This window comes from Triplophysa rosa, linkage group LG14 (assembly GCF_024868665.1).
Source record: "Triplophysa rosa linkage group LG14, Trosa_1v2, whole genome shotgun sequence".
Taxonomy (NCBI): domain Eukaryota; kingdom Metazoa; phylum Chordata; class Actinopteri; order Cypriniformes; family Nemacheilidae; genus Triplophysa; species Triplophysa rosa.
The window spans coordinates 21,718,768-21,731,421 of NC_079903.1; positions in this window are offsets into that span (position 1 = coordinate 21,718,768).

Below are 12,654 nucleotides of genomic sequence, written 5' to 3' on the forward strand. Positions count from 1 at the left end.
GAGAGGGAGGCTGGATCACAGGTCTCTGCCACAACTGTCCAAATACATCGAATCTAATGAGTCTAGCCCGATATAGCTCAATAAAAAAAAAACACTTTCTTTTTAATCATTGTCCGTTTTTGGACGTAAAAAGATATTTGTTGAGAAGGTCAAAGAGTAAAAAGGTTCAAAGTGTTAATGGATTGTTGATCTTCACCACACCTTCTCCACTGTTTAAAGATGATTTAGGGGCCCATGGCTAGAAGCCACTTGCAGTATATCTTCTTAAAACGGGAGTACGGAGACAAGCATGGCTTAACTCAAATCCTATAACATTAACAGAGCGAAAACCTAAAGACAAATGGTTTTACCTGTAATTAGATTTTTTCATAATAAAACTGTGAAAAACATTAGACATTAAGTGCAATATACTGTATATGGTACCTCTTTACTGCTGTATTCTCTACATACGGTTACTATTGTGTTTGTTGAATATATTGTACATTGTCCATTTGGTGTATTTAACTATATTTTGCAAAAGGTTTATCATCTTTATTTTTATGTACAGTATTTATTTTTCATATATTATTACTTTCTTTCTTTCTTTCTTTCCTTATATTCTTGTCAGTGTAAATTACCTCCATACATTTTTAATAAAACAAAGTCATTAAAAATAATGTACATAAAATAAATGACTATTAATAAACAAGTCCCCTTCTGATTTACATTACATTCGTTTTATTGTTTAACACCATCATTTATTTATAACTTTAGTGTTATTTATCTATATCTATAACACCCTATTGTTCTGAAATAAAAAGTTATTTATTTAATTTCTTTAAGCATCAAATATAAGTTTATCAGAACATAATTATATTGAATACATATCAAACATCTTTCCACTGAATGAATACTAAATCAAATATTTTTTGTGTGGGAAACTTTAGCCGTTGTCCTTCTGCATTTCTGTTCTGAAACCAGAGGCTTATCACGGCTCGCACTAGAAAGCGGTTGCCATTTACATTAAATGTAAATTAAATGTTTCACCCGCAGATATGACGGCAACGGCACAGAGAGCAGGGCCTTTCTCTGCTCAGAAGAAGAAATCAGATGTGTTGTGGGGGGAAATAGCTTTAACAGATGGGGCAAAAGAGTCCTGAGGCTTTATTTAGAGGGAGAGAGACAGTGAGAGATGGTCATTCTCATCTAACAGAACGTAGTGTCACACAGCCGGCGTCTTGGGTGAGTACCCCAATTTCCCTGTTTATCTTGCTTATTAGTGGAGGAGAGCGTTATATCAAGATTATATCAAGATATTTTTGTGGTTTCTCTCTTTCTCGGTCAGTCACGGCCTCCTCACGCACTGCCTTGTGCCGTGCTTGCCTGATTGGATCTCACACAAAGCTTTGAGAAAGTTACATTCAGAAGTTTCATATTTGAGGGTTTTTTGACAACAGAAAGCTTAAGTAAGAAATGAACAAAACAGATGAGACAAATATAATTATAATGTTTTTTGCATATTTGCCTGGACCTGGTATGATTAAATTACAAAATTAAGGAAGATGTTGTATTAATAAAAAACAATAATAATAGTAATATTATTAACAATAATAATAGTGCATCAGTAAAGGCAGAAAAATCAAAAATCTGTTTGTTGCTGTATTTTTTGTCAAGTGCCATACTGTCACATCTGCGACACATTTGCAAACACAGGCTAATGGATGACTGGAATTAAAAACAGGCTTTGAAAGGAATTCTCATTTTAAACACACATCAACCATTTATTCTGTAAGACTTGCCACAAATCAATAAATGTTATTATCTGCAGTATATATGGTTGCTCTGCCAATTACAAATGCACAAGATTTTGGTACATATAAACATAATTTCCTGTTTATAAATAATCTCACTTTGTGACCAAGTTGGGATAGATTAGTGCAGTTGATGATACTCGTAATACGTCTGTAAAATGTTGGAATTTAAAAGTGCAGTCTTGCTGCCTCTGCTGTACTGCACACACACACACACACACACACACACACACACACACACACACTGACACCTTTTATTTAAGCAACATTTTTCAATGCACACAACTAACAATAATAAACTGATCTTTAAATTCAAATCCTTCAGATTTTGCTTAATTTTTTTACTTTAAAAAATGCTGGTTTGACTTGCATTTATTGCTGATATTAAAATGAAAAACTGTGCTGATTTGTCCAACAGCTGCATTTCAATCTGCTGGGCCGATAGCTTGTAATTCAAATAAAATAATTACATTTATATTAAACAAACACTGGCCAATTGTATAAACTACAGAACAATAGCGTTCTTTTTGTTGTTTAATTGCAGTACATCAGTGCTCTAATAACACAATGTAAACAATTTATACCTTGACAGAAAAATTACAAACAGGACCGATTAAGTTCCCTACTTCGATTACCGTTACTATTGAGCTCTGAACTGTGTTGTGATGTAACACCTTTGCTCACTGGAGGATTCTGTGGACTGGCATGATTCTGGGATAATACACGGATGATCATTCAGTCCTGATCATGTATCACCGTTCAGGCTCTGAAGTGTTTGCATGGTAGCTTACTTGTGATCCATTATTTTCATGTGGTCTGGAAAACTACAAACTACAATGAAATATTAAATTCAAGTTTGTTCTTTACTTATTTAGACAACAATAAATACCTGACAATGCAATGCTGAAAATTGCTAATTAAATTCTGTGGTTTACTGCACTCCTCCATTCCATTTTCCTCCACTGAATGAATGCGGTTCTACTAATCTTTGAATTCGTGCTACAAATTGTGTCTAATAAATCATGATCATTTCTGACTGTATGGTCCAATTAGTTTCATCCACATGCTTCTCTGGCCGCAAAGAACGGTCTGAATACTGTAACAGTCAACTGTATCACTACAAGGCTTTTGTACCCTCCTGTCCACCATTCTGTTTTAATAAATCAACTTTTTATGATCTAACTGCTTCCTTCTCGCTCTTGGTGCTCAAGAGGAAGGCCAAATCCCAGCGTGCTGGAGACTCGTCTTGGGAGATTTCTTTCTAAAGCGACTAATGGATTCTCAATATGAGAGTAGAACGTTATCAGAGAAACCCATGTGTGATGTTGGGTTCTTTCTCTACATATGCTGTTTCAGAGTTGATGTGCCAATGACGTCTGGACATTAATGCAAATTTTGAACTGAGCTCTTTATCAACAGTTTCAATGTGATGTACAGTAGAGAGTGCTGAACGTGAATGGCTTACTGACCTCTACTGGTGCGTGTTACCGGTGTAAATGCCAGTCTACACTGATGAGTGTGCTAATATGGCATCCGTTTGTTTCTGAAGGACATAAACCTGATACGATGCAGATTGTAAAAAACTCTATAAAAATAAACTTGACAGATCTGCAAAGTAAAGAAAAAAGTTTAGGATTTAAAACAATAAAACCATGAAGACAAAATATTAAAGGTTCTGTACTATTTTTAGCTGACTATAACCAAATGAAAGACATTTTGTGATCATGACTTCTGTATAAAAGGTTATATTGTCTTGCTTGGACTGGCCACACAAGATTCTTTCTGGAAAATGATCATGCAGAGCATCCTGGGATACATGATTGATCAGGTTTTGGCCATGACAGATCGAGTGCAAGCTGTCAGAGAAAAAAAAGGATGAAAAAAGAAATTCATCATATGCATTTTTTTTTAATTTATCTATTTTAATCCATACACTGTATTTTTCAATTGTTGTAGGCCCTTCCAACAATATAATTTATGAATAATTTTTTTTAAATTATTTAAATAACATTTTAATTAAATATTTAATTTAGTTTAATTTAATATCAATAATTAATTTAATTAAACATTTTAAAAGAATATTGTCTTTTTTTATTGTAGACTGTAGGAATTTGATTTTATAATTGATTTTGTAAACTAAAGTTTGCTTACAAGAAACATTTTGTAAATTTCAACAACAGTTTTACTTCAAACCTCGAAAAAGAAAGAAACATATATAAGAAGAAAATATACAAATGTGTGCTTTTGTAAAAAAAATACTATGATCTATACTGACAACATAATTATGTTTGTCCAAAGTGGTGAATATAGTACCACTAAATGCCTCTCCAGTATGGCAAATATAATTCCCATTAAACACACATGCAATCACCCGTGAAAGGAGAGCCAAGCTAAAATGGCTGGTTTTACCTCCTCATGCTGTCAGTCATATTTTGATCCAGCCAAACAGAACTCGGTGACCCCTGCATATTTTTTACTCACTGGGGTCAAGCGCGCACACGCACGCACACATACGGGTGTTCTCCAGGGAGCTGTTACTCCATTACATTGGACGTTCTCGCCTAAGAGTGGGAAGTGGAGCTCTTGAGCATTTCCCCATTTTGCTGCGGGACAATCCCATCAGCCTCTAATCAAGCCTGTGGTTTGGTAGCCAGCTCCAGTTCCATCCCATGATCATCCTCATGCAAGGGTCATGACGCAGGCCCGGGACAATAGGAGGATATTGAAACACTTCGGCTTCCACTTGAAAGTCCCGAACTTCTCTGCCAGATCATTCATGAGATTGTGTCACCTTCAGAAAGTGGACTGGTGTGTATGCGTGTGTGAACACCTGTATATCATTCCAAACCCGAGTAATTCCTTCTATAAAACACAAAAGGTCAATGTTTTTTTACGTTCAAACTTCGAAATGACAAAAACAAACGGAAAGTATTATAAACGTTGTCATTTCATTTCAATGTGAACTCAAACATTTCTCATCAAATCCAGATTACAGATACAATTCACATTAATTTTACAATTTTACATACTTTTACAATTTTTTCATTTTTTAAGCAATTTTAGCAGTAACATTTGAGACTAAATTGACACTTAAATGAAACAAGAACTCCATCAAATATACTGAGCAATGAAAGAACAACCTCATACCCAATACAATTTACAAGATTTCAAAGGAATAATGACATAAATTTGGATTTTATTAAGAAAAAAGAACCAATAGTCAGAACCACCAACAAAAAAGGTTGTTATAGCTAGCTTTGCTTAAGTGAAAATCAAAATGTCAAAGTCTCCGAGCGTATGAGACTTACATGAGCGAAGCGTAAGGTTTAACCACATGAGACAGATCCAGGTCCAACCCTCATCCAGACCCTCTCAAGAGATTCGTCACGGACAGACAGCAAGTGGAAGAAACTTCCAGCATATGACCCAACATCTGCCTGGCTGATGAGAGAGAAAAATCTATGTGGAGAAAACATCTGAATGGACGGTGATGAACATTTTTAAATGGGCTTTTTCCACAACAAAAACTCATAACAGGTGATTTCCTCGCAGATGTCCAAGGACCATCAAATTATTCAGTGCAACCGAGACATCCGTCACGGAGTTTGAATGTAACAACAAAGTTTTGTCAGACAGACGGTGCAGAATAACTTTTCGCCGGAAGCCGAAGCGTAGGACGATCTCAAGGGACATGAATGTGCTTTGTTAGAATTGCAACAATGAAACAAGATTTCTCATTTTGGCTGGATTTTGGACATTTGAAAAGACATTTTCCAAACCTTTTTTCGTAGAACAAAACCAAAAATCTTTAAAACGCCACAAACCGAGGCATTTTGCAGGAAATGGACAAAACCGCACGTGCATGAGACGGATATGCTGGGGATCATGAGGGCTGTGTTAAAACGTTCACCCAGAAGTGAGATACATCTATAAAGATACAGCCGGCAAGCACACCATAAAGTACATTTGAAGTCACTGAAATAGTTGGGTTTAAACTGTGACATGGCCATGATAGGATCGCAAAAGACTTGGAAGTGGAACTAAGAATAATCCCAGCTGGAAATGAATTTACAGCAAGACGTACTACAATGCATGGCAACTATGGCCTAAGGGCTAGCTCACATACTTTTTATGTAAATAAAATGTTCTAAACCAAAAAAAGGTTTTGTCTTATACAACCATACACCGTATGAAATGCAGTGAAATGTTTGGTACCACTGTCTGCCCAAGAAGAATATACTTTGAAAGTTAGAAATAAAAATCTATAATAAATACAGATATTAAGAATTACATTTAGAAAAAAGATTTTTCTTTCTTTACAGTATGTCAGCCGTGATTTGTTCTGTTTCTGTCACCCAAATCTGTTCTGTGTCACAAATGAAGCTGTTATTTACTGTAACATTTACTCTTACACTTTCCCATCCATCAAGAGTGCCGATGTCACATCCTGTTGCTTTGTAATCAAGACATCATTATCCCTCCGCCTCCATAAATAAACACGGTTTAAAAGACACGCAGGAGCAGGTAATGGATGTGTGTATCAGAGACTGCCAAGACATGAAGACCTCTAAAACACACAATGCTCCTCGCACACTTGTGGCCAATTGTGTAAATAACGTTGATCAAACGCCCCACTGTGAGCTATTTTCTCTCTAAATGGGCTGTATCGCATCTTTCCGCCTGTTTATCTTTTCACTGATAGAAATTCTTTTTAATAAGCAGGATGAAATGTGTTTATCACAGATTGAGCGATAGGTTTGTCATTTACTCTCCAGAAGGTCCTTATGTTAGATAGAGTTGGCAAAACGTTTTTTGTAGTTTTCTTTATGACTGGGATAATATGAGGAGTTTGGTTCCAAAATGAGATAAAAATCTAAACTCATGTTTTTTTATTGTGCATTCCAATTAATAACAATCAAACTGCAGTTGGTTTGTTTCGATTTAAGCCGTCTTAACTAAAAAAATACAGCTAAATAACACAATAAAAACATGATAACATAATAAAAACGTAGTTATTTCATTTTGGAACCAAACTATTCATATAGAAAAGTACTGCATGGGGGAGAGAGTTGGACTCTCAAACCTGCATCTCCCATAAGAGCGTCATGTTCTCCTACTGCTCACTATAAATCAAAGCAAAAAATAAAAGTGCACAAATCTCTCTACAACAAATTTCGACTAAAGAAAACAATATCCTCTCCAGCTTAGATAAAATCCTGAAGGACGAAAACCAAAATGATTGGCTTTGACATTGTGGAGAGGGAATGCAAGCTTCTGAGGTTCAGGCCAGGAAAGGGGCGGAGCCTGTCCTATGTTTTACACTGTTTCAGCGAGCTTGAATTTATTTTAGTTTACTTAAAAGCATTCCCCCATTACTGCATTTGTGTATCATTCTCTGCTCTCTTCCCCTTCTTCTCCTTTTTCCAACACGTCTCAATCATTTCATACTAAGTCACTCTGAACGGGATTGTTCATTCTTCCTAATGTTATCAAAGATGTGGCTGACCCCTCTCGGAAAGCTTCTGTTTTTCTCGTGCGGAAGAATTAACCTCTCAGACATTACCGCAGCGCAGCCTGCGGTGTGCAATTTTGGGCCGAGCGTTTCCCTGCTTTACCACAGCCTGTGGGCTCATGGGGCCCGTCCCGCCCTCTAATTAGATTACCCAATGCTCCCAATTTCGCCAGGCTCCGCTCTAGACAGCCCTACCTTTAGAGAGCTGTAATATGGGGTCTTAAAGGGAGGAAATGACTTATATGGCCGGATTCTGTTACGCCCAATGGTGTGCTGACAAAACAAGCTGTGTGTGAAGTCACAGACCCTCTTCAGGATTTACGGGCCGGTTCTGTACGGGACCACGCGAAAAAACCTCATTGGCAGGTTCCGGTCAGAGAAGCCAATAAGAAACAGCACATTTGGATCATTTCTGTCTGAATCATTTCTACGGTGAAGGTTTTGGATCAGACTCTGGTCTGAAAGTGTCTGGGCCGAGAGTACAGTGTCCTTCTATTGTCTCCCAACATAAACATTATGGTGGCATTGAAAAAATAAAAAAATGAGTTTCAACCACGCGTTGGCTTGCTAGAGCCAACAGGGTGACCCCTGTATAAACAGGGTCTTTGCCGTCAAGATATTCAGTCTTCAAATCAAATTTCAATCCTTAAGACCCTAAACATGGTGTATGGAGGTGTATCAATCAATATTGAATCAAAAATTCCAAATGTTCATTTATTCATCATTTTTAGATGTATTGTGGTCATTCCAGTCGATTTTCAACTAAATCAAACCTCAGGAGTGACAAAGTCATCCAACAGCAATGTGAAAGACTGACAAGACGCATGAAAACTGCAATAAAAATCTAGGTTATCACATAAAAAATATTTTTGAACTTTTCCTACATGTACACATATTACTGTTGTATTGCTTAAAAGTGAATATGAACGTGTTTCTTTGCAGTATTGAACAGAGCATCTTTTCTGTTATTTTCATCTGTTTCTCCAGTTACACATAACTTAAAATAGTACATTTTAAAATCAGAAAGTCTGAAATGGTCTCTTAGTTTTTTCTGCGACTGTATATTGTTATTATAAGCTAAATCAAATTTGTGGTACTCGCACAAATTAATGAGCCATTCTGAAGTTTGTCAAGGTCTTCCTCTTTCTTTAGATAAACACGCACATCTCATTGCTGTAACATCCAGCCTGGACCAGTAATTCATCTTAAATGTTTAGCATATTCAGAGTCCAATCACAGTTCACCTATATTTAAGATAGTATATAAAAATGTATATAAGTATATAAAACTTATATATTTAAAAATGTATAAGTATATAAAAATGATGACATCACAAATGATGATAAGTATACGAAAAGTTATAAAATACTTAAAAACATTTTTTATATGACAAACCATAAATATGATCACTACACACGTCCATACATATAACCCCCTTTGAACTCTCACAACCTCACGGTTAAGAACCTTTGGTCAAGAGTATGTTTCTGGTGCTATCAAATGGTGTAAAAACACTCAAGTGGTGTCAACATTGACACAAAAGTCGAATTCTTAAAATTGTAAGATGTCTGCTGCCAACTGTGCTGACTGTGTCTGTCTTTTTACCACAGTTAAAACATCTCCTTTAGAATTGTATATTTCATTTAAATTTAAACTTTTACAAAGTAAAAATCACATTGTTGCCCATACAAACAAAACTGATGAACCTGCTTATTACCATGTCGATTTAAAAAGAGACTTCTACAAACCCAATAAGCATTATTTTATTGCAATGATTGCACAAGAGATTCCATGAGAAAGCTATTAGCAAACACAATTTTCTCATGGCTTTTGATGAAATCAGACAAAATCAGACTTTTTAATTTTTGATGAAAGCCTTCATCTAGATATGGAACAGACCTGGGAACACAACAGACCAAAGGTGGCCAAAACAAACACTGGAAGGCCCTGCCTTCACAAATTCACGAACGATGAGTGTGGGGGTGTGTGAGATGATGCAGAAGAATACTGTGAGGGACTTTTTCTGGTTTCACAGGGCAGAGGTGGTGAATTTGAGTGATGTACGATCATTAATCATTTCTGCAGCACAGTAGGAAGCAACCAAACAGACCGTGCAATGTTCAAGAGAATGAACTCAAACATTTTTCAACATGTGCTTAACGCTATCCTTTGTGTTTTTTCTTTAGGCACATCAATCAAAGAAAGCGCATTACAAAAAATTGACGAATAAATATATAGTTGTAAAACAAAAATGATATGTAATAAGTACAGACAAATAATTAAAAAAATGACAATCTTCTATTTTATTTTAGATGCAATTAAATCTGAAATGTTTGGTATTTATATCACCATCAGGTTACTTTACCTACTTCTTTACCAGTAGCGCAAATGCGTAGGGCCCCGCGAGCTTGGGGGCCCCCTAGTGGCCACAAGCGGTTAAATCATTTGATGATTGCTTTTGACGCTTTGTTGTGAGTTCACCATAGTCTAGAAAGCAAGCACTGAAATCTTGAGTGTTCTCTAGTCAAATTAATTGCAATAATATTTACTTGATTTGTGTTCATGCTATTCAGTTTAAATTATTATTGATAACTCGAATCATATTTCATTTTAAACGATCAAAATTTGCCCCACATTTTTTGGGTAGTGTTGCCACCCCTGGCACAGATACACAGTCATGAAGCGTGCATATCAAATATTTGATTCCAAAACAAAGAATGTTTATTCTTATACCAAACTGTAAACAATCTTGTGTGCTGTTATGCGGTTCAAAGTCAAATAAATCCAGGTTATATATGTATCACTAATTACATATACTCAACATTACTGTTGTGCAATTCAAAGGGAAAAAAATGTTAGTATGCATTCGTGGGGGGCCCCGGGTCTTGACTTTTCTTAGGGCCCCCAAAATGCCCTAGGGCCCCCATCTTAATTTTTGTTTAAATTAAGATTTAATAAGTAACTACTACATATAAGAGCAAACAGAAAGCAAACACACACTGCATATGCGTCTCTTGCTTTCTCACAAACTTAGCATGAAACTCCTTACAATTGTGGAGTTATGCACCCGATTACAACAGTGTACATCCCATTCATTTGTAAAACTACAAATGCTCCCAAAACCTGTCAAATTGAAGTGCCTTATGGTTGTGAGTGTTTAAACATGTGCATCTTCATCTCTAAGCTGGTCTTCAAAACATGAGGGAGAACTTTGTCTTGTGCTGCCAATCCTCAGTTTCTACTGTTACAGACAAGCAAGGAAAACTCACCAGCAAGCCACACAAAAACTGAGGAAAATTAAATTCATGACTGAAACACAAGGACGGAGCGAAATCCCGCGTTAAGCTTCATCTACACTGCTACATGCATTTTACATGCTGCAAAGGAAAATGAGATGAGCCTCTCTCATGCATAAATATTGCAAGGCATTTCACAGATGTTCTTGGTTAGCGGTTTTCTCAGAACTTTTCACACAAACTCTCAAAGCTGTAGCAGCAATGAACATGACTCACATTGTCTGAAACTAATCCAGACATCCTATTATATGTCAAGCCTCAGAAGAACATTATTTCGCATAAATTATGTAAACTACACACAGATAAACTCAAAAATATTCACGTGAGGAGAAATGATGAGGACATCATTTAAGTCTTAAACAGTGGTTATTGATTTTATATGAAAAGGGAACAATAACACAACATCTCGCATTTCTTGCTTACAATTGTGGTCTCACTTAAAATTTTGGTGATGATATCATTCTGAAATATTGATTTGATCAGTTCTCCGTTGTCCGCTTAATCATATTCAACATAACAGAGTATGCAACATCACTGTCGTTCCACCTTAAGTCTTTCCAGAGGTGTCCGTGAGATGTTGCTGAACATCTGAGAGGTCAATCCATCTCAGTCATAACCAGACGTTTCACACAGAGAGAATCTCTTCTCTGCTCTCTGTATCCCGCTGACAGCAGAAAACAGGCGCACACACTTTCACACGTGCACATGCCGCAGCCGAAACATGCAACATATTTGGGAAACAACACCTTACAAAAAACGCAAGAACAACCGTCTGAATACACCTGCATGTCTACTCCAAAGTATAAGAACACGAGTACATGAAGTGAGTAGTACTGTTAACAATAACCTGGATAGACGACATGCAGCTTCTTCCGAAACTTGTTACCATGAAAAAAATGCTCTGCCCACCGTCGGTACCCATTTGAGAAGTACGCTTTTCCACAGCGGCACAATTATCTCACGCTGTAAGTCATTGGACAGGATAGTCAAGGTCATACTCAATGTGTGGCGAGCAAAGGAGAAAGAGTCAAGGGCCTCAAACGCAGATGTACATTTGAAGGACTCGTTCGCTAACCTGTTTCCGTCAGAGAGGGTTTAAGCTATGAAAACAGCCAGATTGATGAAATGTGGTGGTTAAACAAATTGGTGTAGAACAAGTTGATGATTGGTGTCACGTGAAAAGGTCTGCTGACAGCACAGGTTTTTCAGGGTCAGGTAAGACAAAGAAACCAGAAGTCTAAAAAAGACTTTTCAAACCAACACTGTGTTGACAGTACAGCATTAAGAGAAATGCATTCAAGCAATATTGGGAATTTATTATATCAAAACTACTCGTTCTTAATTACATAACAGCATTTTGAGAAATGATTTTGTGTCCATACAATGGAAATCAATAGGGTCTAAAGGTTACCGACATTCTTCTAAATATCTTCTTTTGTGTTCTGCAGAAGAAAGTCATGCAGGTTTGAATGAGAGAATGTTTAGTTTTGGGTGAGCTATCACTTGTAAATGGTTTTAAAATGAAAGCTAAAGAAACATTAAGAGAATCTATTGTAAACTGAAGGAATTTACTATTTTCTAAAGGATTTATAGCTGCACGCATCATATCCCCTACAGTTGTATAATATACTTCTATAATGCACAACGTCATATTTTCATAACCTTCCACAAGATGGCAGCATTTGATTAAATATACAGACTCAAAGTGAGACAATGCGCTGTAAGGGACATGATGTAAAACAGTGATTCCGCAGAAATGTAAAGAAAAAAATCAGATCCTTTTCTGGATCATAACTGGTCATTCCAGCAGTGCTAAAATAGCCGAAGGCTACTTTACTTGCATTTAATAAAGATTTGTCACCTTCATATGTCTGTGATGTCATACGGCACACATGTATTTTTTGCAACAGAACTGACCCTAGCAAAAAGACACAAATGAACTAAAACAGATCTGTTTGTTATTAAATACTTAATAGCAAACTATGCTTTTTATGGAAAAAGCGTTACTTGTGCATATCTTCGTATTTGGTCATGTAAATGAGCATAGACAACTGAG